Source organism: Puma concolor, chromosome A1 (assembly GCF_028749965.1).
Source record: "Puma concolor isolate L17-30 chromosome A1, mPumCon1.1.hap2, whole genome shotgun sequence".
Classification (NCBI taxonomy): Eukaryota; Metazoa; Chordata; class Mammalia; order Carnivora; family Felidae; genus Puma; species Puma concolor.
This window is the reverse complement of record NC_141667.1, coordinates 18248268-18274729: the sequence shown is the minus strand read 5'-3', so window position 1 is coordinate 18274729 and position 26462 is coordinate 18248268. Positions and strand designations below refer to the sequence as shown.

Genomic DNA, 26462 nt, shown 5'->3' with positions numbered 1-26462 from the left:
AGCAGATACCAGATATTATCAAATCATTCACAGAGTGAATGCAGATCCACTATATATAGTTGTGTTATAAAGTAAGGCATATTTTACATTACATGGGAAAAGGCACTTTGCAGATGTGATTAATCTAAGGATATTGAAATAGAAAGATTATCCTGGGTTATCCAGGATGACCGGATATAATCACAAAGGTCCTTATAAGAGGGAGGCAGAGTGTCAGAGTCAAAGGTGATGTGAGGATGGAAACAGAGGTTAGGTTAAAACAGGGACACAAGCCAAGGAAAAAGGGCAGTCTTTCTAAAGGCTGAAAGTCGTTTCCCTCTAGAGAATCCAGAAGGAACATGTTTCTGCTGATACATTGATTTTAGTCCAGTGAAACTGATTTTGGAATTCTGACCTCTAGAACTGTAAGGTAATATATTGATGTTGTTTTAAAAATCCTGTTGGTGGTAATTTGTTACAGTGGCAGTGGGGAACTGATACAAACTTAGAGACTAGAATTGACTTGGATGATAGAGGAGGTTCAAAAGGATAATGATTTCCCATTTTAAATGGACTGTGGCTATCATAATTAATTGTGGAGAATATCTGTTCCAGCATTTTGCATTAACAGTCAGTAAATCCAGATCAAACATACATCTTCCCGCACGTTAATTCACATTTTAAACTTCTCCTTTATTATAGTTCAAGGAACAACTCAGTTCCCACTTCTTTATTGAGATTTTTCTATTATTTGTACAGCCTGGAAGAATCCCATGCACAAAACTTTTTAAATTTGCTTTCTGTTCCATGCTATGCATACTTCAATGGCACACCATTCTACATGTGTCCTCTACTACTTTCCATTATACTAGCCTATTTTTAAGAACCCAGTCTTATATCCATAAGGATGAACATCAGACACAAATTCCTCTTCTCTCTGACATAGATCTAGGGGCAAAAAACTTTTCCCTTCTTCCATTCTACATTTACTAGCTGGTGTAATAATTAAATCGACGTAAGACAGAACAATAGGAGAGAACAAAGTTAATGATGTACATATAGAGGGGGAGCCCACAAAGACACAAAAACTCAAAGGCAATCAGGCAATTGGGGCTTATGTACAGTCTTGAGCTAAGGAGAAAGTAAAGGTCTGGAACTTCAAAGAAGAGGAAGACTATTCAGGTGAAGATGAGAAGAGGAAATGCTTGGTAAACAGAGGTATACCATGCCATACAGATAAGTCTTATAAATAAAGTTATCTCTGTTTATAACTGTCTTCCTGGCACAGGCCCCTATCTAAATCCTTTTAGGCAATTAAAGGAGAGGTAAAAAGTTTGTCCTGAGTCTGCTGGGTCTTCATTGCCTTCAGCTCAAAAGAACCTAAAGGCCAAAGTGATGGATCTCATCATGGCACATTTTGCTCCCTCTTGTGGGTTTTAACTTCTGAGCAGAGTTGGTTCTCATCAGTACTATGATGATGAGGTCAGTGATGATAATTGTTCTTTTTCTGTTGTCTCAATGGTGACACTTTTAATGCAAATTTATACAGGAAAAGAATACAAGAAATTCGTTGTCTTCATAACGCTCCCTCATCACATTAAAATTGGCACATGTTCATTAGTAAAGAGAATCTTCAAGCTCCCTAGAAGCACCCAGATGATACTGCTTGATTCAGGTCACATGTAAGAACAGCACATTCTTTCAGAAAACTCAGAAAATGTTAGACTTTTTCACGATATTTTTAGAATTCTGTTCACCACCCTTTTTATTTTGGAGACTGCCCATTTTTCCACATGCTTATTTGATGTGTGCAGCTGATAACTACCTCAGGTTTTCTGTGTGCTTATTTTCTGAAAGGACATTACAAGGTAAATTTCCAAGAACACTCTCAGTAGGATCCTGACTTGGGTGTCCTTGAGATCTATTGGGATGAGGCCTTTGTATTTTGAAAGAGAAATGTCTTTTGCTTCCATTGAGGTTGATAGTTTTGAGATGTCAAAGAACTTCTCAATTTGGTAATATGTAAATTGATAAAATTGCTGAGTTTTTTTTTTTTCCATCCTGAATCATTCACTAAATACACCAAACCCATTTTGACCCATTTCCACATTACATTTCCATATTACATTTCCACATTACAATGGTTTCTTAAATGTGATTTAGTGGTTTTGAGTTTGGTAAACATTTTCTCGAAACAATGAATTTTAAGGTATTTCTTAAATGTAAAGAATAATATTTTCCCATTATTTATGTATTTTGCCAAAGTAAGGAGTCAGTTTTTATTTCTGAATAATATACATTTTAACTGTCTGAACATCCTTGGCTTTAACTCTACAAATTAATAATTGTATTAACCAGATAGAGTCAACTTCTATATCCCAAATTGATATTGGAGGTAATAGTTTTTTTTTTTTTTATCCTTTCTTTTATTGGCTTATTCATGGTCATCAAATTAGCCTGATCCTCAATTTACATTGTGCTTTGTAGACATAAGCAGTGTCAAATTATTTGTCTTAATTAAATCTCTCCTATCAAAATGAACCTAATTTATTTCTGTCTGTCATCAGCATAGATAAATCAGAGGTTCATTGTCTTACCATATTTATACTATTTTTAAGTAAATAGTAACACTGCTGGATTTAAATTTACTTCTCAAATGTTATTTTTGAGCTTTTTGTGGATTTTTAAAAATAATAACTCTTTTGAAAGTAAAGAATTCCTAGCTAGATACAATAATATGGTAGATGTGATTAATATTTCAGTTTCAAGAGAGGAGTAATTTACTAGGTTTTTTTCACACTCTGTTTGATAAAATCTAGTATGAGCAATGCTATCTGGTAGAATTTTCTGCAAAGATTGAAAAATTCTTCTGCACGGTCCAGTATGCTAGTCATTGGCCACATAAGACAATGAGCATTTGAAATGTGGCTAGTGTGAATAAGGCCCCCAAATTTTAATTATATTTCATTTAATTTAAATTCAGGTTCAGATAGTCAGAAGTGCCTTGCAGTTACTATATTGAAAAATGTAAGTCTAGACTAAAGAATTGTGAACTATGTTTTAGATCTGGACTCTTGCTTAAACTTGTTAATTTAGTTCTGTTGAAGACAGTCATGTCAACTCTCAGAGCTTCAATGTCTCTATTCAGTCAGTAATATATATATATATATATATATATATATATATATATATATATATATATATATATATATATATATATATATAAAATTGGCCATCTGCTAAATCCTGTGAACTGCACTAAGTGCTGGGGATACAATGATCATTTTGTCAGAATTGGTATCTTTAGGGAAAAATGATGCTAATAATACTATAGTTAAATGTTCAATTAAAATTATGAAAGAGACTCTGGAAAGAAAGTACAAAGTCTAATGAAAGTGTATGAGACTGGAGGCCTGAGTAGGTCTGATGGATCTGGAAAAGGTTTCAGGAGGAAGCAAATTTTGAATTTAGCTTAGAATCAGTGTTACGACATTTCTATGTGAAGGCGGGTACACCTTATTTGCCATTCACTCTGCTAGTTACTAGACATTCAGAGGTATTTTACTAGCCTTAAAAAATTATGGGATAATAAACACACAAATAATTTAGGGATTGAGCTATCATCAATCCCAAACAAATGTTCCATTAAGTAATCTTTATGAGAAAAGAAAAAAAAAAAGATTTTTTTTTTGTTCCAACATATTTGGAAAAGCTAGTTTTGACAAAGATAAATTTCTATGTGCTAAGAATTATTGGAATCTTGGGTACATTTAAGGTAAAAACTTATTGGCACTGTGTATATTGGAATCTTGGGTATTACAAAACTTGGAGAACAACCTAAGAATTTTTCCCCTAAACTTTGCAACTATAGAAAACCTTTCTTTTTCGTTTCTTCTGTTTTTCTTTCCCTCCTCCTTCTACTCATTCCCCACCCCTCCCTGCTTCTTCCCATAGCCTCTTTCTTTCTTCCTCCCCTTTCCCTTCTCTTCTCTTTCTCCTTCTACCTTCTCCAATGATTTTCTTAGTAATGTAGTTCCCATATCATGGAGTTCTCCAAATAGAATTTCCAAAACTCCAGTGATATTTACAGTCATGAAATATATAATTTTAAGGTGGGCAATGGAATTAAGAATGTGAAGAAGCTTAGATAATAAATCTTCTGTTCAGTGACATTATATACAATCCATGATATTGTATAGCTAATATAATGTCAAGATGCAAGGACTATGAGAATGCATTATGATAGATTGTGTTGATGATTATCCTATTTAACTGAGAAGAGTAGAGGTAAAAGACCGTTTAGGGAGTAAGATGATGAGGTCTATTTTGAATATATTTTATTTAATGCTCCTGTAACATACCCAAATGGAAATATTCAGCAAGTCAATGGAAAAGGGGGTCAATTTAAGTCTAGAAAGGAAATTAAAATGGAGGAGGAAATTTGTATTTGGTATATATTTTTAAATGTTGATATGATGTCTACATATGGAGAGAAAATATATGGAGAGAAATTCCCAGTAAACATGGAACTTTAAGAGACTCAGGCTATAATTATTTGAGGGAAAAATTAATTTCCCTCATGTGATTTGATTTTGTCTTTTTTTTCTTCTCACCATCATTTCCCCAAATTCTATCTAATATGTCCATATTTCAACAAATCTTAACATTTCATAAAGATTGTATATTCTGAATAGCCTTATACATAGATGTGGAGTCATTTCTGATGCACCTTCAGTTTCTCTGGTCCTTTGAGAGACATTTAAGTGCATTCTTAGTGTAAAGAATAATTGGTGTTTCTAGGGGTGGATATATTTCTAGCCATAAGAAGAAATTAGTGATGAGAAAGACTCAGAATATATATAGAATGCATAGTCTAGTAGGGGAAATAGATTCCTTTACAATATATACAATATATACAACAGCTTCCTGCATATTGTTTACATTTCATTTTAGGGGCACCTGGTGGCTCAGTCGGTTAAGTGTTCGACTCTTGGTTTCAGCTCAGATCATGATCTCATGGTTCATGAGATTGAGCCCCATGTCAGGATTCATGCTGACAGCTGGGAGCCTGCTTGGGATTCTCTCTCTCTCTCTCTCTCTCTCTCCTCCTCTTGCTTGTGCTTTCTGCTCTCTCCCTCTCTCAAAATAAATAAATATTTAAAAATAAATAAACTTCATTTTAGGTTTCAAAGGTTATGATTCTGAATTCAGAGTTTTCATACTCATGCCACAACTCAGTTTCCATTTGAATTTCAAAAATCAGTTCCAAAAGGTAAAATGTGTGTGTGCAATTAGATGAAGGATACCTGCACCATGGCCAGACTGTGTGCATTTGAATTCCTGACCATTTAGTATGTTTTGAGTTTCCTTGGGAAGGTACTTAATTTTCTTAAATAAATTAAGCTTATTTTATAGGTTTGTTGTGAAACTTAAATATATATTTATTAATACTCTACAGATTTTGTGACATGGTAGGGGACCAATAAATGTTATTTTTATTTAAAAATTTTACAGTCATACTACTTATCATATTGTATTGTGATTTTTCATTTACATATCTGTTGAATCCATCAGGTTGTAAATTCCTGAAGCAAAGGATGCGTTCATACAAGCTTTAATATTTCCAGTACAACAATTGTATCAGGTACTACCTGGGCATTGAATAAATGTGTGTGGAATTAATGAGTGATTACACAAACATATAGCAGAATGATAATGAATGAAATTTGAGTTTGTGATTATGAAGGAAAAAAATATTGAACAGAGGATGAAAACGTGGGTTTACTTAAGGTCTAGGCCTCAATTCAAAACAAAATTAATCAAGAAGACTATAAAAAGAAAAGAATCGGAGAATAAATTTAAGCATAAGATTAGGGACCAATATAAGGGATATCAAAAACAATAAAAAATATTTTCTCAGTGTTAGAAAATGTAAAATGTAAATTATTTGTTAAGCATATTTTATCTTTCCAAATATTTTTGGAAATGCAATCGATTAAAACAGCAATGACATACCACTATGTAGAATGGCTAAAATTTGGAACACAGACAACACCAAATTCTGGTATGGATATGGAACAACAAGAAATCTCATTCATTGCTGGTGGGAATGCAAAATGACACAGTCACTTTAAAGACAGTTTGGCAATTTCTCACAAAAGTAAACAGACTTACGTTATGATCCAGCAATCATATTCCTTGATATTTGTCCAAAAGTGTTAAAAACTTATATACACACACAAAAACCTGCACACAGGTGTTTAGGGCAGCCTTATTGATAATTATCAAAATAGGGAAGCATCCAAGATATCCATAAGTAGGTGAGTGGATAAATAAACTGTGGTACTTTCATATAGTGGAATATTAAGGCTGAAAATAAATGAGCTATCAAGTCATGAAAAGACATGGAAGAAATCTAGACACATATTATTACCAAACGAAAGAGGCCACTCTGAAAAGACTTCACACTACTGTATGTTTCTACTAAGATGACACTCTGGAAAAAGGCAAAACGATGGAGACTATAGTAACTATGATTCTGAGGCCACTGCGGGCATAGGAATCTTTCTTAATATCATATGTTCATATGTGTTATTATAAATAGGTCATGTTGTCATATGCCAGGCAAATATTTACTTTTTACTCTCTTTTACTTAAAATCAACATACTACAAATAAACCTCTAAAGAATGCTTAACATACAGGAGCTTGGAAGTGAGCTACTTGCCAAGAAAACAACAAAAAGCAAAAAAACAAAAAAAAAACCAGTCCCTAAATTTAGCTTCTTGGTAGGCGATGAGCACAAAACCAAATCGTTGTTGGCTGCTCCATTATGTACAATGGTAAACAATTCCATTTGCCATTATTTCTACTGTGTGGCAGCCACTTAGTCCAGGTACAGATTCTCAATTGCTTGGTAACAGTTTGTTGCAGTGTACCTATTCAGAGTTAACATAGTCAATAGAAGATAGGAGAAGAGACAGCTGTAGTCTTACAGTTGATCTTCAATAACTGCTTCACCCAGAAAAAAATGAGAAGGAAAAATGCTAGTTAAGTAAAACTGGACTTTTAAAATCTTCCCATGAATTTTTTATCTCAGTCTACTCAAATGGGTGTGAATTCTTAGTCATTTTCCAAGTGAATTTTTCCAAACCCTGATATTTATGTGTAATGATACATTTCTTTTTTTTCTCTTTAATTTGAAGAAGTTATCCATGAGTGTTCTGTTTTTATTTACCTGAGAGATGTATCACTGAAAAATATTTTATCTCTCTGCTATGAGCCATGAAGTTCAAGAGATCTTTGTGAGGTTTGAGTGATCACCGTTATTACTGGGAGCACTATTAATCTGAACACCTCAGAAAGCCGAAGCTTTCTGGAGCATGAAAAGAGTACACTAGAAGTCAGTGGGAGATTACTTCTAACAAATTAATTTAGCAGAAAATCACTTCTCTACTAGGATTGAAAGTATTTAAAGTATTTTCTTAAGTAGTAAAAAGATTTTGAGGCTATGTAAAAGACCAGTGTAAAAATAGTCAGTCTTGATCATGATAAATGGTAGCTACTGTAACCAGTACATTACTCTGGGATAATTCTGGAAGTATCTTTGCATTGAGTTCTAATTAGTGTCTCTCAGTATTTAATATCTCATTATTTGGCCATCAGTATTAATTGGATACTCTTCATCTCTCATTCAAAGATGTTATGACTTTGAGCAGGCCAATTAATTATACATTGACTTTCAATGTCACAGATACAACCTAGTAACTTGCAAATTTATCATAAGAACTTCGTATAGCCAAAATTAAGTAGATCCCAATCTGGAGAACTTGGCATTAAGTATCTTTACTTCAAAAAAAGAAAAAAAAAGAGTAATCTCTGTAGAAATTGTTTTTGTTGCATTGCTCTAATAAACTTATGTTTAGTTTCTGGACTGTTAACTGAATCAGACTACAATGCTAGATTTACACATTACTACAATGAAAATAAATAATAGAATAGTACTGACAGGAGCAACAGAAAAGAAAAATAATAAAATTCTAAGCATTATAGAAAGGTGTGCAAAACTAGTTATATCTAATATTTTCTTATTTTTTTTAAATAAAGTTTTCCTTGGTGGGTGAGTATAAAACACTTAGGAAAAGGTAGGCTTTGATTCACAGAAAGAAAATTTGTGGTCAAACAAGGCAAATTAGTAGCTTCAGAATTATAATAAAGATGTTTTGTATGAGGATTGATAATAGGTTGGTCTGTTCTTGAATTTCAGTCAAGATATAATGTGACAAAATGGTGTAAGGTTCAAGAGGACATTTTGGAGTCTTGAAGAACCTGTGATTTTGCTTTGAGATAAATTTGGAATTGCCAACATATTCCTAAAGGAAGGTTATTCTTTCAGCTTACTAAGGGATTTCATTAAGTCTGGTAAGTGGATTTTCTAGAGGAGAAAAGAAAATGCTTTAAAATCAAGACAGACTTGGATCACACAGCTAGTCACCCTCCTGCATTGGACTTCCAAGCTTTCCACTGTTCTTTACCTTAGTTTCTTTATCTGCTCATGTTATAAGGCTTGTGGAGTGCTTGACTCAGGGCCCAGCACATAGTAAGTGTTCAAATAATTTAACTGAAAATATATGTATATACACACACTATTATATCATAATAGATTTAATCACATCAGTTAGTTGGCTGTAAACAGCTTTGTTATTTTGCATATGACATAATTGTGATGGTTTTCTAGATCTCTCTCTCTCTTGCATTGTTTCTCTGAAAACCTTGCAGTGAGCCATTTATCGTGTATATATTCCAAATTAATTTTAATATTTATACTTTACATGAAAGAAGGATAAACTCTTAGTGAAATCAAATGAATTTCCACTACAGATGAAAATATATCTATTTTATGTACAGGTACTTATTGAAGTTTCAGAATATCTCCTTCCAGAATTGGACTAGAAGGAAGCTTTAATATGTAGAATTTGCTCTACAATCTTATAATGTTACCCAGAAACTCATTCTCAGGTTATAAAATAAATAATAATTAGCATCATTTAGTAAATACTATAGTAATATCTACCAACAATCCCAGTCATATCTGCCATCACTCTTCCTTACAGTAATAGAACCTCAAATTTTAGTTCTGCATTTATAGTTCTGCATTTAGTTTCTCATAATAAGACTGTATTTCCAGTTTTTTTTGTTTTTTTTTTGTGAAGACATGTATGGCCATCTAACTAGTTTTAGAAGCTGGAAAGAAAGCAGGTGTTTTTGGTGAACAGCTTTGGAGTCTTTGTTAAAATAGACACAATGCACCCTTTGTCCTTTTCTTCTTTTCCTTCCTCCAACCTGCATCATGCAATGTTAATGTAGTGGGTTGACATCTAGTTGCTATCTTGGACCATGAAGACAAGGATTACACCCTAGGGATGACAGACCACAAACTAGAAGATGATCTTCATGTGTGAGGGCTTTTTGAGAGCAGAGTTGCTGCACCTTCCTTAGCTAACCTATATCTATCTACATGTTTACCTGAGAGATGAGTTTTGTTTATGGTCACTCTGGAGTGTCTGTTTCTCATAGTTAAACATAATCCTGAATGCTACAAATACATTATATATGCTGGCCATTGTGTTCTGTGTGTTTTATATGTTTGGTTATGTTCATATACGCTGCAATATATAGTATATCACAATCTTATAAAGTATTACATCTTTACACACAAGAATACTGGTTTTCTTGCTCTACAATAATTGGGAACCTTCATGGAAAAAAGCAGTTTCTTGAAGTTCTTTAAATGCAATTTAGCAAATGAAACTTAATTTACCTACTAAAGATCTTGCAAGAACTGATTATAGGAATATAAAAGAGACAATGAAAAAAAATAGCAAATAGAATACAAGCAATTTGTTAGATGGTTTTCGTTTTATGACTAAGAGATCAAGTTCAGATCAAAAGCATTCCATTTATTCTCTGAAGAGTATATTTGTATGAATAGATGACACTGAATACCCACCTGCCTATCCAGATACCCATTTCTACAAGGGAGAAGAGGAGGGAAAGAAAAGGCACAGTGGAGAAAGAAGAGGGAGAAGGGGACAAGAGAAGTGGAAGAAAGAGTGGGGAGGAAGACCAAGAAGCTAGAGAAAGGAGGAAGTTGAGGTGGGGTGGGAAGAATGAAGGGAGAAAACAGAAAAGCTTCATTGTATGAAATATTGGGATGGGTCTGCTTAGGAGGAAGAAACATCAGGCAAAACATCCAAACTCTATACAGTGGTTTTGCCTAAATGTCCCATTTTCTCTATTTTTTTTTTTAAATGACATATCGGATAAAGGGTTAGTATCCAAAATCTAGAAAGAACTTACCAAACTCAACACCCAAAAAACAAATAATCCAGTGAAGGAATGGGAAGAGGACATGAATAGACTTTTTTTTTTCAAAAGAAGACATCCAGATGGCAAACAGACACATGAAAAGATGCTCAACATCATTCATCATCAGGGAAATATAAATCCAAACCACCCAAGATACCGCTTTACACCAGTCAGAATGGCTAAAATTAACAACTCAGGAAACAACAGATATTGGTGAGGATATGGAGAAACAGGAACCCTATTGCACTGTTGGTGGAAATGCAAACTGGTGCACCCACTCTGGGAAACAGTGTGAAGGTTCCTCAAAAAATTATAGAACTATTCTACATCCCAGCAATTACACTACTAGGAATTTATCCAAAGGATACAAAAATGTTGATTTGAAGGGAAACATGCACCCCGATGTTTATAACAGCACTAAAAAACAATAGCCAATATGTAAAGAGCCCAAATGTCCATCAACTGATGAATGCATTAAGAAGATGTGGTATGTATGTATATTCCACACCATGGAATACTGCTCGGCAGTGAAAAATAATGAAATCTTGCCATTTGCAGCAACACGGATGGAACTGGAAAGACAGATGTCATATGATTTCACTCATATGTGGAATTTGAGAAACTTAACAGATGAACATAGGGGAAGGGAAGAGAAAATAAGATACAAACACAGAGGGAAGCAAACCATAAGAGACTCTTAAATACAGAAAACAAACTGAGGGTTGATGGGGGACAGGCATGGGTTAAATGGATGATGGGCATAGCAGAGGGCACTCTTCAGGATGAGCACTGGGTGCCATATGTAAGAGATGAATCACTGGGTTCTACTTCTGAAGCCAAGACTACACTGTATGTTAATTTACTTGAGGATAAAAATAAAATAAATTGAATTAAAATAAGATAAAATAAAATAATGAAATAAAATATAAAATAAAGATATAATACAAGTGAGGAATAGCTGCAGTAATATGACTAACTGCAACATGAAAAAATAGACCACTTGTAATGATGGCAGACAGTTGTCCAAACACAGGTTGATTTCCTGTAATTAAATTTAGATTCGTTTGAATAGCCAGGAAGCTAAAGAAATTCATCTTCATATTGATACTTGTATCAGCCCCATATCATTATGTATTTATGTCAAATATTTAAGGTTTACTTTTTTTGAAGATAACTAGAATATTTGGGGTATATTACCGTATTGTTTTGTGTTGTATTTACCCCACAAATTTCCATTGAATGAAATCAAATAGAAAAGTATTTAAAGTACAAAAGGAATATAAATGGACCATATGTATGATTCAATATTTGTTTGTTTATTGTTTGTAAGAACTTACATTATCTTATAGCAAACAAAAAGTAGTAGCACATAAAAGAAAATAGATTTGAAAGAAAGCAGGAACCAAATTAAAGACAAGAGCTTAAGAGGAAAGTGACTATTATGTCTTAAACAATAGCTTTACCAATTTATATGTGTAGAAATTAAATTTTTTATAAAGTCTGTATTAATGATATGAGAACATGTGTTGTGTGTGTGCATGTGTTTGTGTGTGTGTTCCCCAACATAATATGATTTTATGTGATTACCAAATGAAAAAATTCTTTCCTTTAAATGAACTGATTAAAATGGTATAGTTACTTTATTGTTATTATCATGTACAAGTAATACATATTAAGAAACTAAAACTTTCTCCATATGAAAAAATACAGTTCACATCTCAACTAATACATTTAAGTCTGCTAGCTATATAATATGTATTAAAACAAATATTTTTAAGTAAATTGAAAAACTATTTATCACTGGTTGTTACATTATATTTAATGTTATAAATGGATTTTACATTTAACAACAAAATTTCAAAATATTTGTAAAGTACCCACTTCATATAATAACTCTGTTGTAAAGGAATTGCTAGATCTCTCAGTGATCCATTGCAATAGAACAGGGTAAAAGCAAAAAAGTTCTGTGACAAAGTAAGAGGTCTTTTAAGAAAATAATTTCAGTTCTTGGAAGTTATTCCAGAAATGTAGTCTCACAAGTTATACAAGCCATATTTGTAAGGACACTTATTGACACACTCTCTTGAAAGACAATACAAAACTACACACACACACACACACACACACACACACACACCAAACCAAAACCAAAACAAAACCCTCAGTTACCATACCCACAAAACCATAGCTGTAACAAACCTAGAAATAGCCTAGATATTATTATTAAATATAAATTATGAGATGCATATAATAAAATACTATGAATTCCTTTAAAAAGAAATAAGTAGATATAGATATGCTAATGTCCAAAATACTACAGGCTTTATTATTAAGTGAAAAGCACTTTGCAGATAATTACTCAATTCTTTATATCAATGACATATAATATATGAAAGGAATTATTCTTTTGTTTTTAATTTTCTGGGTATTATATTTATTTTTCCTGTATATTTCATATTTTATATTAAAATGAGTTTTAATAGTTAATTTTTCTTATATTTATTAGTAGCTTTAAATCATTAATTTCTTTTTTTCTCTTATTACATTGTTATGTTTATATTATGGTTAAAAACAAATTAGCCAAGATAGACTTTCCTTTAAATAGGATATAGGGGCGCCTGGGTGGCTCTGTTAGTTAAATGTCCGACTTCAGCTCAGGTCATGATCTCCAGGTTTGTGAGTTTGAGCCCCACGTCAGGCTCTGTGCTGACAGCTCAGAGCCTGAGCCTGAGACTGCTTCGGATTCTGTGTCTCTCTCCCTCTCTCTGCGCCTCCCCCACTTGTGCTCTGCCTCTCTCTGTCTATAAAAACTAAATAAAATGTAAAAAAAAAAAAAATTAAAATAGGATATAAAGAACAGACACAGAAACTGTAGGGAATTGAATGAGTAAGACTAGGGAAGAAGGTCAAGACTAGGATAATTCCAGAAGAGGGACTATTTTGAACAAAGAGGAATGCAATCATATATAAACAGTACTGAACACTCCATAAAGATAGATCATAAAGTGTATATCAGCTTTTGTTAAGTAACAAATCACCACATAATTTAGTGGCCGAAAACATCAATCATTTACTTACTTCCTGATGATGCAGGTTGGTGATCTCACTGGACTCGGGTGGGTAGCTGTCCTCATGTTTCTGTTGTCAGTTGCCACTCAGTTGGGGTTGGCTGGCTTTCAGCTGGAACAGCAGGGGTAACTAGGTCCTATTTCTTTCATTCTCCAACATGTTAGCCTGGGCTTTTTAACTTGAAGTTATTCACAGTGTTCTTAAGAGAAGCAAGAAAGAAGACAAGCCTCACCCTGAATCCACTGCATACACCCTGTTGACTATGATCCCTTTGGATAAAGCAATGCATAAATTAAAGCCCAAAGTCAGAATAAGACCCCATTCATTGATACATGGCAAAAGGAGGTGGATACAAAGGAGAGAATGAACTTGTGATCATTTTTACAGACCACAGTCTGGTCTCCTGGCTACAAACTTTTCAGGGACCCCATACAAGCATAATACTGTCACCTCCTTTGAGTACCACCAAAGTGTCATCAAATCAAGTAGACCTATCCCACACTGGAAAAGTGACAAGATGGTGAGAAACAGAGAAATCATGAGGGGATAGCTATTCCAAAATTCCTCAGATCAATATCGCTTGGCTTCCCTGGCCTGGAGGCATGATTTTTTTTCCTGGACTAGAGATTCCAGTTCTGTCCTTTTTCTCCCACCCCTCTTCCTCCTCCTCCCCTTCGCTTTACCCCTTGTCTTCTTTCTCCTCATCCTCCCTCTCTTTTACTCTGTCCATAGTTGCACAGATGGTGCAAAATCAGTAGTGAGTAAAATTGGTGGCACATTAATACAAACCAAGGAAGGGCCACCAAACTGCACTAGGAAGGAGTATTATTCACCACACACTCACAGGAAGAAAACTAAAAGCCAATTGTACCTTGTCCTTGAAGAAACAGTAAAAATCATTACAGTTATTAAATATTGGCCAATGAATACCCAATGTTTTAAAATACTCTGTCATATAAATTTCATATTAAAAATAATTAAAAAAATAAAATACCCTGTCATGATATGGGAAGTACACATACAGACATCTACAAACTGACGTGTGACACATTAAGGAAAAGTATACATGTGACTGAGTTGTAGGCTGAACCAGGCAACTTTCTCCCATAGGACCTAAGTTTTACTTAAAGGAATGATTGACACGCTATCGTAATTCAGACTGGTTTATTTGGTAGATATTTTATCAAAATTGAATGAAGTCTGTGAATTCTTTTTTGTTAATATCCCATTAAACGAAGCAAGTCATATGAGTGGACTCAGAGTCATTATGGAAAGCCAAGTGTCCCAGAGGGAGAAATGTGGATACAAGAAGAAAAAAATCTGTAGCCACTTTTGCAACCTACCAGGAGGTGATATGGATTTTGAAATTATCCCTTCCATTACTCTTTAACCTTGTGGACAACTTATTTCTTCTAAAACAGTGACTGGAATTACTTTCCTTAGGTGTGGTCAATTTTCCAAAAAACAAATAATAAAGTCTCAATTTCTTTTTTTGTTAATTGTTAAAGTTTATTTTTATGCATTTCAAAAAAAAAAAAAGAACTACCTACACTATTTAAAGAATGAGTTTAAAAACTCTAACCATTTTTAAACTTTGGCTATTACTTTTTTCATAGTATTTTCTTGGAAACTTGCATAGTCTAAAAAAACTAAGATTATATTTTCATTGGACATTTTCATCCATCCTGTATATGAGCTGCATATATTTTAGTGATAGAAATGGCTAATGTGAGGTTTGTTTGCTGATGGAAGAACAATGTATTATCACTAAATAAGCAGGTTTCATTTTTATTATATGGCTCTAAGTAATGTTATTAATTTTATTGAGTAGGTCTTTTATTAACTCAGAAAATGTTTTAAAGTGGTCTAAAATTTTTTTCACTTTTATATTTCTATTAAAACTTTATCATTAGAAAAGGTAAATCCAAAAAACCACATTCCATTTGACCTCTGAAATTTATAATCGAAATGTAATAATTATGTGTGGGACTTTAGTGTTAGAATTGTTAATGTACAAGTGGTTTTTGCTTATTCAATCAGTGATTCAATTTAAAAAAAAGACGAAAATGTCTTATTTTAATAGTTTGAATAAATGACTTGTTCTGCCATTAAAACTGCAATTGGTGGGTGCCTGACTGGCTCAGTCAGTGGAGAATGTGACTTGATCTCAGGGTTATGAGTTCAAGGCCCACCTTGGGTCTAGAGATTACTTAAAAACAAAATATTAAAAAAAATAGTAATTGTTAAAAGTTAATTTCACATATCTAAACATCAGTCTGCATCTTTCTGACAACCTAATAAGTGCAAAACTGAATGGCCAAGTTGCTTTCATATAGATCCATTATATTAAGTATCCATGTTGATTATTTAGGCTTATGTGTACAGGTTTTAAATAGATTTTAATGCTACATGTTCTTGCCTACTTGAATTAACTCAAGTATTTTCAGTATGAGACAAAGCATATATTTAATTATAAATGTGCAGTATGTCCATTTAGCTATATACTTAAATGATACATATAAATTATCTGAGTTTGAATTTGGGGACTATATATAATTACCAGGCTTAGGAAAGAAAATAATGCCTATTTATTTATTTTGAGAGAGAGACTGAGACTGTGCACACATGAGCAGGGGAGAGGCAGAGAGAGAGAGAGAGAGAGAGAGAGAGAGAGAGAGAGAGAATCCCAAACAGGCTCCGTGGTGTTAGTGCAGAGCCCGACATAGGCTCAACCTCACAAACAGTGAGATTATGACCTGAGATGAAATCAAGAGTCAGACGCTTAACCCACTGAACTACTCAGGTTCCCCAGGAAAATTTTTATGAAATAATATTTGAAAAGTAAAAAAAATATATACAAAATACTTGTGATATATAAAGAGAGAGAGAGAGAGAAAAAAAAAACATGAAATTACCTACAAAGAACAGAAAACTTAGATTCAGTTGGAATTATTTTTCCAGAATAGTGACATCAACAAATCAAAAAATTCTGAAGAAAACGAACAAGCTGAAAAAACAAAACAAAAACCTGAAAGCTAAATAAAATGCTAGAAAACTGCTAAAGTAATGTGAAGATATACTGTGTGTGATATGCATCCCTATATGCTATACTAATGTAAAGAAATGTTATTGTAAAACACAACTTTGCCTTAAGCCCTCATGTGATAGCTATTATTCTGTAACTTCCCATCCCAGCCAGATTCCTTGAAATAGAAACATGAAACCACTGTGGCTGCACTGCCCATTTATTCACATTGTGAGCAGTATAATCTCATTTGTTCCCCACCTTCCATTGAGGCCTTTGTCAACAAGTTCACTATGACTTTATATTGGTGTAGTCCATGGTACCATAGACTTTATTTCGTGGGGCATTTTATTTTTTTTTTTTTTTAATTTTTTTTTCAACGTTTATTTATTTTGGGGACAGAGAGAGACAGAGCATGAACGGGGGAGGGGCAGAGAGAGAGGGAGACACAGAATCGGAAACAGGCTCCAGGCTCCGAGCCATCAGCCCAGAGCCTGACGCGGGGCTCGAACTCACGGACCGCGAGATCGTGACCTGGCTGAAGTCGGACGCTTAACCGACTGCGCCACCCAGGCGCCCCTCGTGGGGCATTTTAGATCTCTGATTCCTCTTTCCTCTGTAACTATGATCTCCCAGTGTTCTAGTGCTTTGTCCTAATTTTCTTGTAAATTCTCTAGCCAGCCATGCCTCTTCAAATTTTCTGCCTTATTTCTTCTAAAACCTTGTGCACTTTGAGTTCAGCATTTCTTTAACTTTTCATGACAGACATAATCCCTACGAGACACTTTGTGCTCACATAGCTCCAACAATTACTTAAATTCTGGTGATTCTCAAATCTTTTATCTCTGTTCTCACAATTTTCTTGTTTTGGAAATACTAACTGGATGGGAATAGTAGAGAGTTAAGCAGGAATAATTTTGAATGAGACATTAAAAAATATCAAGAGCAAAGAAGCACTTGTGTTTCTAGAAGAGTTGCTATTAATGTAAGGCAAGAGCCAGAAGGATGGCTGATGGTCATAATGATGTAGGCTTGAAGGAAGATTATTTTGATGATAGAGGAATATCAAGAATTTTAATATTCTGATGAAAACAGTTACAGGGAGGAAAATATTGAAAATGCAATAGACTATGGATTACAGATGGCAAAATAACTACAAAGGAAAAAAAAAAAAAAGAATAGGACTAAGCCATAGGTGAAAAAAGTGACCCTGGGCACAAAGAAGAACACCATTTCCTCAAAGACAGAAGGGACTAAAATAAGAATGATTGTTTATATAGAGCCTGTATTATCAACCAAGGAGTAGGCAGGGATTGATTTCTCATCCTCAACATTAGGCATCTTCTTATAACATCACTTTTTCCTCATTTAACTATGCCACATTTTTCTTCTCAATAATGAATATAATAAATGTATACAATCCTTTTTTATTTTTTTTTAATTTTTTTAACGTTTATTTTTATTTTTGAGACAGAGACAGAGCATGAATGGGGGAGGGTCAGAGAGAGGGAGACACAGAATCCGAAACAGGCTCCAGGCTCTGAGCTGTCAGCACAGAGCCCGACGCGGGGCTTGAACTCACGGACCGCGAGATCATGACCTGAGCCGAAGTCGGCCGCTTAACCGACTGAGCCACCCAGGCGCCCCTACAATCCTTTATTTATTTATTTATTTATTTGTTTATTTTTAATTTTTTTTCAACGTTTATTTTTGGAACAGAGAGAGACAGAGCATGAACGGGGGAGGGGCAGAGAGAGAGGGAGACACAGAATCGGAAACAGGCTCCAGGCTCTGATCCATCAGCCCAGAGCCTGACGGCGGGGCTCGAACTCCCGGACCGCGAGATCGTGACCTGGCTGCAGTCGGACGCTTAACCGACTGCGCCACCCAGGCACCCCTACAATCCTTTTTTTAAATGATGGTTAAGAGTACTTAAAAAAGGGAAAACCTACAAATATTGAATATATTTATAAGTAATGCAAGCCACAGCTAATGGCCACTTTAGTACATAACATGCAGTTTTTGGTTTATATTTTAGGTTATATTTTCAGTAGCATTTTTATTCACCGAATATTTTTATGTGCTATAATTCTATTCACAGTAACTTTCTGTGAAGATAAAGTAGCAAGGTATAGATCAACATTAATGTAATAAGCATTATATCCATTAAATACATAACAATTTACAAAATGATTCAAAATTGTATTGATATTGTATATTAAAAGTAATGAAAGTCAGTGGTCCTGTAAAAGAAATTGAAAACTGCACACATTTATGAATAACCATCAAACTTTGAATTCTCATTCAACTGGCTATACCATATGAACTCAAGCTGAGTTTTGTGCATGTTTTTATAGTAATAGTATATGAATATGGTGATCGATATTCATTTTAAAATACAGCCATGTTTTTATTTTCATCCCTATTGGAATTAGAACTGGGGAATCTAGCTGATTCTTATACATAGTAAATACTGGAAACATTGATCAAGGGAATATGGATATGTTTGTGGAAAGATGATAGAAATTTCAATATTGATGTTTATCTTGGGATGGGGATGAAAGAAGACATTTTAAATTAAAAACAATTATGATTTAAAAACACATAGTACATTAACCTGTATATTCTGTTGTCACTTGTCTACTGAGTAAGTAGAATGACTTCAGAGAAGAAAAACAAAACCCTGCGATTGAGAAAATATTGGAATGAAGGATTAAATCATTATCCAATTAATTTAACCCAGTTGTCACTTCAACAAATAGATTGATGAGGTGTTCCCTGAAGTCTTCATGAAAATGCACATAAACCTATCCTCCAAAGTCATTATTTTCCCAGGAAGCTATATAAGAACCAGAACTATTGTATTAAAGATAACATAAATTGAAACTGTCTTGTCTGAATTTCTAAAATATAGCAACAAAAACGTTAGGTCAGTACTATGTAAGTTAAAAAATAAGCACACTCTTCAATAATATTAGTGAATGAATTACATTGAGTTGAACACTACAGCTTATGTAATTTTTAGTTGTCCTCTGGCGGGGGTGGGGGGCGGTGGATAACATTTAACAGCAGTGACATAGAAAAAAAAAAAGTAGTGGCATAGAGTAATCTCTTGAGCTCTAATTGTGCTGACCAACATCTCCTTTGGAAGGTTTATGGTTTAGGGGCACCAGGGTGGCTCAGTTGGTTAAGCCTCCAACTTCAGCTCAGGTCATGATCTCACAGTTCATGAGTTTGAGTCCCTCATTGGGCTCTGTGCTAACAGCGTGGAGCCTGGAGCAACTTCCAGTTCTGTGTCTCCCTCTCTGCCCGTCCCCTGCTCATGCTTTGTCTCTGTCTCTGTCTCTCTCTCTCTCAAAAATAAGTAAATTTTAAAGAAATTAATATAGGAAGGCTTATGGTTTAAAATCACATGGTTAAATGGGTTATGGGTATTAAGGAGGGCACTGGTGATGAGCACCCGGTGTTGTATGTGATTGATGGATCGCTAAATTCTATACCTAAAACTAATATTACATTGTATGTTAGCTAGTTGGATATAGCTATACTATAGTATAGCTGGATATAGTTGGATATATTTCAAGTTAAATATAAACTTTAAAAAGAAAAAAAAAATAATATCACCTGGTGAAGTTCACCAAGATAACCTACAGAACTGATGACCTGTCAGAAAGATGAGGATATGAAGCCTATCTCTTACCATTGGCTAATCATATTATTTGAGTAAATGATGTAAATGAACCTGAGTTTATCATCTATAAAACTGGTAAGAGATAATTGGGTTGAGATAATCCCTACCTTGTTGATGTATCATGATAATTACCAGTACCACATAAGCACAGGACTATGGGTTGTCAATTGTTATAATAAATCTATCTATTAATGAAGACGTTTATACTATAAAATATATTTCATCTATTTTTAAATTATTGTAAATGGGTTTTTAGAAACAATATTCAGTATTTTATTTTATCTTGTTTTTTATTATGCATCTTTTCTGACATTTATTTCCAGATGCTTCTTCATAATTAGAGACAGCAACATTTCCCTTTAATAGAGTGCCTTTATTTGAAAAATGATGTTCTTGATCTTTAGATTACTATGCCAGACCTGATTTTTTTTTTCTAGCTTTCTTATCTGTTCCACTTTTTTTCACAACTTTGGCCAACTGGAGGGACAGTTTGGTGTGACGCATTCAAAATCTAGCACCTGTTATGCGATTCCTTCCCCCATCCTTCTTTGGGCAGGTGCTGTCTCTCATCTCTTAGAATTTGTTTTGTGAAATATAACATACAACATTTCTTCTATATCCCAAATGTATGTTTTAAACAAGCAATAATCTTCACATCTAGCAAACTTCTTCATTGGAAGGATACACTCTTATATCCTGCCATTTTTACTATTCAGAATCTAAATGAGATATCAATCTTAGTTCTAGTCAGTGAAATTATAAATAATCAAAACAATAGTTTCATTATCATAATTTTCATAAAGTAATATCATAGTCTATACTTTTATCATACTTACTATGTACTAGCCACTATTCTCAGCATTTAACTTTCAGTTATGGAAAATAACATTAACTGACCCAGACCTTTTTTCCCAGAATTACCACATCTTAGCTTCAAAACCTTTAGTAATACCATGTTCTAGGCAATTAATACCAGTGGCACAGCACTGGAATTCAGGCTTGGGCCTACTCTCTCCTTCAAATATGTAAGCCTGTTTGCTTTATTTCAGTGGCCATGACATCATTGAGCTTTTAATTTTTTTTGTATATGAAGTATTGAGTGGATTTTTCTTCAGTTATAAAATTTAAAAAAGGAAATTCAAACCAAGATTAAAGCAGAGAATTTTATAATTTTCCATTAACATGAATTTTATCACAAGAGAGAGCAAAGATACATGAGTCTCATCTTGTGCCTTATTTTTTCAAATCCAACAAGAAGTCATATCCTTAACTTTGTAAAATATATTGGTTTTCAATAAGTTTTCTATTGGTAAATAAGAAATACAAGTAAAACATGGGGTATAGTCCTCTTTTTTTTTTTTTTTTTTTTGTTCCTGCCTAGGAACATGTTGTGTTACAATAGTGTACCACAAAGAAGTAGACTAAAAAACACAGTGCACAGATATGTAAGAGGTTTCTCTAAGAGGAAAAGAAAAAAAAAAATTTTTTTTCTAAGTGTCAAAGTGGCTTAGTCACTGTGGAAATCTTTAATATGGAGAACAGAGTTCCAAGACTATACTCCCTTATTGTTTGAGAACTTACATAAGGACTTTTACTCTCTTACTTTTTCTTACACAAAAGATACCTTGAAATATTTATAGGTAATCTCTAGATATGTATTTTAAGTACTGTTTGTGCAGATAGTTTTCTGGAACTTTTAATTAGTATATTGAAATAAATATCCTCAGTGTATGGCTTAATACTTTTAGTAATAGGTAAGTCAGTATAGCATATTGTGGAATGTTGATAATAGATATTCAGGTAGCTTATTAATTATCTACTGAAAAAGACATCAATATATTATTTAGTGGAAACATTATCTGTTACCATTGTTGGGGGAAAAATGGGTTGAAGGTATAAGAATAATTTTACCAGTGGAATTGGTCATCATTCTAGGGGCTTTTCCAAATGTGGGAGAATGTGCTTCTTCTACATATTTTGATTTAAATGATGTTGGGTCCAATTCAGCAGTATGGACTGCAGTCCAAATACATGCATATAAATTTATATGCAAATACTATATTTATATGTGTATATAATGTATATTCTGCATATAGTCATATAATTTGTATATTGTCATATAAGTATTTATAATTATAAATAACCCACACATGTCATATGTACTATGTGGTTGTGTATATATAATATACGTATAGAATACAACTTGAGTCTTACAATGCTCGTTGGCAGCAAGCTGAAGGTTTTGATTACTTTTGTTGCTCCAGGTCACAGGGGTGCCAGATAGTTTGAAGAATGTATTAAAAATGATTTTGACAGTTAGAAACTAGTACATTGGATAGTTGACCTACATTGGGATCAACTATTTTGGAGAGGAAGCACAGGGGAGGAAGACATGTTTTTAGGATCCTTCTGTGGTAGATTAGCCCTCACTAGAGTGTTGGAGACATAGATTTCAGTAATAACTGCTACCCCCAAAAGTCTCTGAAATTCTAAGTATCTGTGGTTTCTTAACTTTAAGGATTTAGCTTCTTTAATCACAGCTTTTATAAACAGAGATAAAAGTGGAAATCACACCATTTTGATACGAGTTTCACTTACCTGTGCTCACCTCTGAAGACACTGTTCTGTCCTGTCCACATCACTGTCAATATCAATAACTAATGAGATTTTACACTCAAAACTTCTGATATGAACTTTTGGTATTAAAACCAAAAAATAAACTTGAAATAAGTAGATTGTAGTATAATGTAATAGAGTAGAAAAAATTATAATATGCCATCTGAAAACTCACAATCGGGTGGAGAGATTGAGAATGATCTGGGCAATTTCCATACCGTATGGTGTGTGGAAGGAAGCAGTAAAAACATGTCCTGTGTGAAGATGTGATTGAGATTCTAAACTAAATCTGGACAGAGAAAAGGAAGGCTGACCAAAGAAAGGACAATAATTGCTTTTGTGAGTTAAATAAAGTGAAAGAAGAGAAAAGATGAGAATTTTAGATAGAGGAAACAATAGGTAAAAGAGCTTTCTTTCTTTCTTTTTTTTTCTCTGTAGAACAAAATCAAGCAGCAGATTTATTACAAAGTAGGGTGTAAATAGTTTGAGAGGAGGTGTAGATGACTAGTGATGGATGATGCAAGACAAACAAGCATAGAGAGAATCATGACACATGTGAAACTCAGGCAGACGCCATGAGGAAAGATAAAACAGGTGTTTAATTAGGTAGTGTTGTAATCAGTTCGGGATTCAGAAAAGTCATTCTTACTGTCCAGTGCAGAAATAGTTAAAAAGAAATGGAACGTTTAGAGTTGGAGGATACTTTAGTAGGTCAGACAAGATATGGTAATGTATTAACTAGGATAGTGATAGTTAGATGGACAAGATTAAATGGATTCCATTAAGACCCTTGAGAATAGTATTTGGTGATTCCTTGACCGTGGCTGATACGTGAACGGGAGATAAAGGGGAGCAAGGGATTGTAATTTAGGAAACAGAATGGATTATAATGGTGCCTCATACTAAAATATGCAATACTAAGAAGAGACATTCTAAACAGAGAGGAGGGATGATTAGTTAAAATTGTAATTGTTGAGTTTCAGATGTCAGTGGCTCATTCATGGGGACGTATATCAGCAGGCTGTTGGATATAATGTAAGTATTGATGGGAAAATCTGTTGAGAGATTCAGACTTTTCTTTCCTAGTGGCAGGCCTTAAAACAAAAACAGGATTGAAACCTCAACTTTTCAACCTAATAATAAAACTGTTGTAAAGATTAAAGTAATAAGAGATTATGTTTATGAAAGCACTTTGTAATCTGCAACTACCATATGAAGAAGTCTTATTAGTGTTGGCTTTGCTCTTGTTTTTGTGGACTTAGGATCCATTAAATCAATCTGTTTAATAGTTGACTCCATTCTATTCCTATTAAGTCACATTGACTGATTGTAACTAAATTAGAAAAAAATTTTTTTCTTTTCCACTCTGCCTACCATTTTCCCATTTTTTGTATCTCAGGTAACCCTGCTTAGAATTTGGGTTGTTTTATTATTATTATTATTATTATTATTATTATTATTATTATTATTATTTTAACCATTCAGTTCCTATCTTTGGCTTGATGGAATTTTGGTTGAAAACCAGCACTTTACTTCTGCATTGTAATGTGTGAGAGATTTTGAGCTTTCACAAAGATGTGTCACCTAAATATTTTCAGAAGGCTGGATTAGCATTGTAAAGATTGTAGAGGGTCTTGCTTATTTTTTAAATGTATGTCTTTTTCCAGTATTGATTATCAGTGCTGTAGAATGAAGTCACTGTGGACGTTTAAACAAAGAAGCTAGTAAGATACATAGCCAGCCCTAGAAAATAAATTGCTCCTACCTTCTAAACAAAGTGACTGTTACCTGTTTTTGACACATAAAGCGATGCAAGGTATTTAACTTTAAAATATTCTTCATGAATAAATACCAATCTTCACATTTAATAGTTTGTAATATCTTATAATTGTTAAACACCATGTGGTTACTAAGAATGCATAGGGCAAACATAGAAATACTGGCATTTCTTAGACGCATGCCTCTAATTGCAAAGTTGTTTCCTCAAACGCACACTTCCTTTGTAATTATTCCTTACTTGCTCATTTCTACAGGTATTGTATTGTACAATATATCATGTTAAAGGTCTAGTCATTACCTTGATGCATGAGATTCATTTTACTGGTTAGAAAGGCATGGCTGTTATAGCAGTTTTAATCAAATACATAATTTAGGCAAGTATGTAAGAACATTTTTTTCTACACATTAATGTCCTCCTATGATGCTGCTTCTGTATATTTTAGCTAATAAAACAAACAAACAAATAAGAGAAAGGAAGTCAGGCTGCTTGATTAGAAGGATAAAATAAACTGGGAAGTACAAAGCCAAGTTCATATATTTTTTATGTCACTAAAATGAATACTGGAGCTTGTAGCATATAAAAGGTATAGTGATTGTAGAGTGTGTAGAAAGAACCCAAAAGGGAAGTGAGGATTTTATTCTAGTTTAAATTCTACCCTTGTCTGTATCAGTGAGCTTCTATATACCACCAACATGAATTTCTTCAATTAAAAATGAAGTTAGATAGTGAGACCTCAAAAAAAATTAAATTGTGATATATATATATATATATATATATATATATATATATATATACACACACACACACACATACATACATATTTCAATCATCTATGTGGGATAAATCTATATATTTCAATCATACATGTGTCTATATATATATACACACATATATGCATATATACATACATACATATTTTGCATCTATATACATGAATATATATTTATATGGCTTTCTATAAAACATAAAACTACAAAATATGTATCATCTCTAACTAAGACTTAGAAATTGCTAATATTTTCTTGAATATATTGGATATTACATGTGAATAAGTGTGATAAACAGTGATTTTATGATTATTGTTCTAGGGAAGTACAGTTGCTCTTTCTCTCCTACATCACATTTTGGCATTCACCTTTCAGAAGGACCTCAAAACAACACTTCAAGTAGGATTTATTACTATATAAGCATTATGTAGTAACATGGTGTAGTTGAATATTATACTGTATTACACTTAATTATACAATCATTGAAATTTAATGTCATTTAAAAAATTGGAAGGTTGGTGCGATAACCTATGCGCCTAAGTATGTCTCTAATGACTGACTCGGTAAGAACAGTTGCAAGGGCCTACGTCCCCATCATATCTTACCGCTGCAACATATTTCCTAGTTTCTTTACTTATTGTATACTAATGGTGAAAATCTAGTGAACTGATTTTGGCAAACTCATGGACTGTACTAAGCCCTTGACGTAAACGATGAATTACCATGCTGCCTTTTGGTCTTCACGTGGCTGTGTGCACATTGCTTCTATTAAGGTGGTGCCGTTGATGGTTGAGATTTCTGTGAAATCTTTTATTGGTGATATCTTGATTCTGATCATAAAGACTGTGGTTTGGGTCACATGCATGTTGTAGCTCCTGGAGGGATTGTAGTTGCTTAGATGTTTTTTTTTTTTTTTTTTTTTTCCTGTTTTGGAAAAATCTGTGTCAAGAACATACTAGAATGACTACAAACTGAATGAATCCTTTGATTATTTGTTCAGTCCATCATTATGCATTGACTGCTCAAAAAAGTAAAGGGTCTTTCCAGAGATTATTTTGAGTATTAATTGTGGTGTGGAATCCTTGAATACAAAAGCTTACTTTATTACCTAAGTGTGGTGTGACCATGGTGATGGTATTAAACTCAACACTTCATGTGCTTGCATGTA

The 26462-nt window shown here is 33.6% G+C and overlaps 1 protein-coding gene across 2 annotated transcripts in view; it reads left to right on the top strand.

Annotated features, from left to right (window-relative positions):
* The window catches only part of CDH12 (cadherin 12), a 1063313-nt gene that overhangs the window by 454920 nt on the left and 581931 nt on the right, over positions 1 to 26462 (top strand). The gene's annotated exons all lie outside the window — the stretch shown is intronic.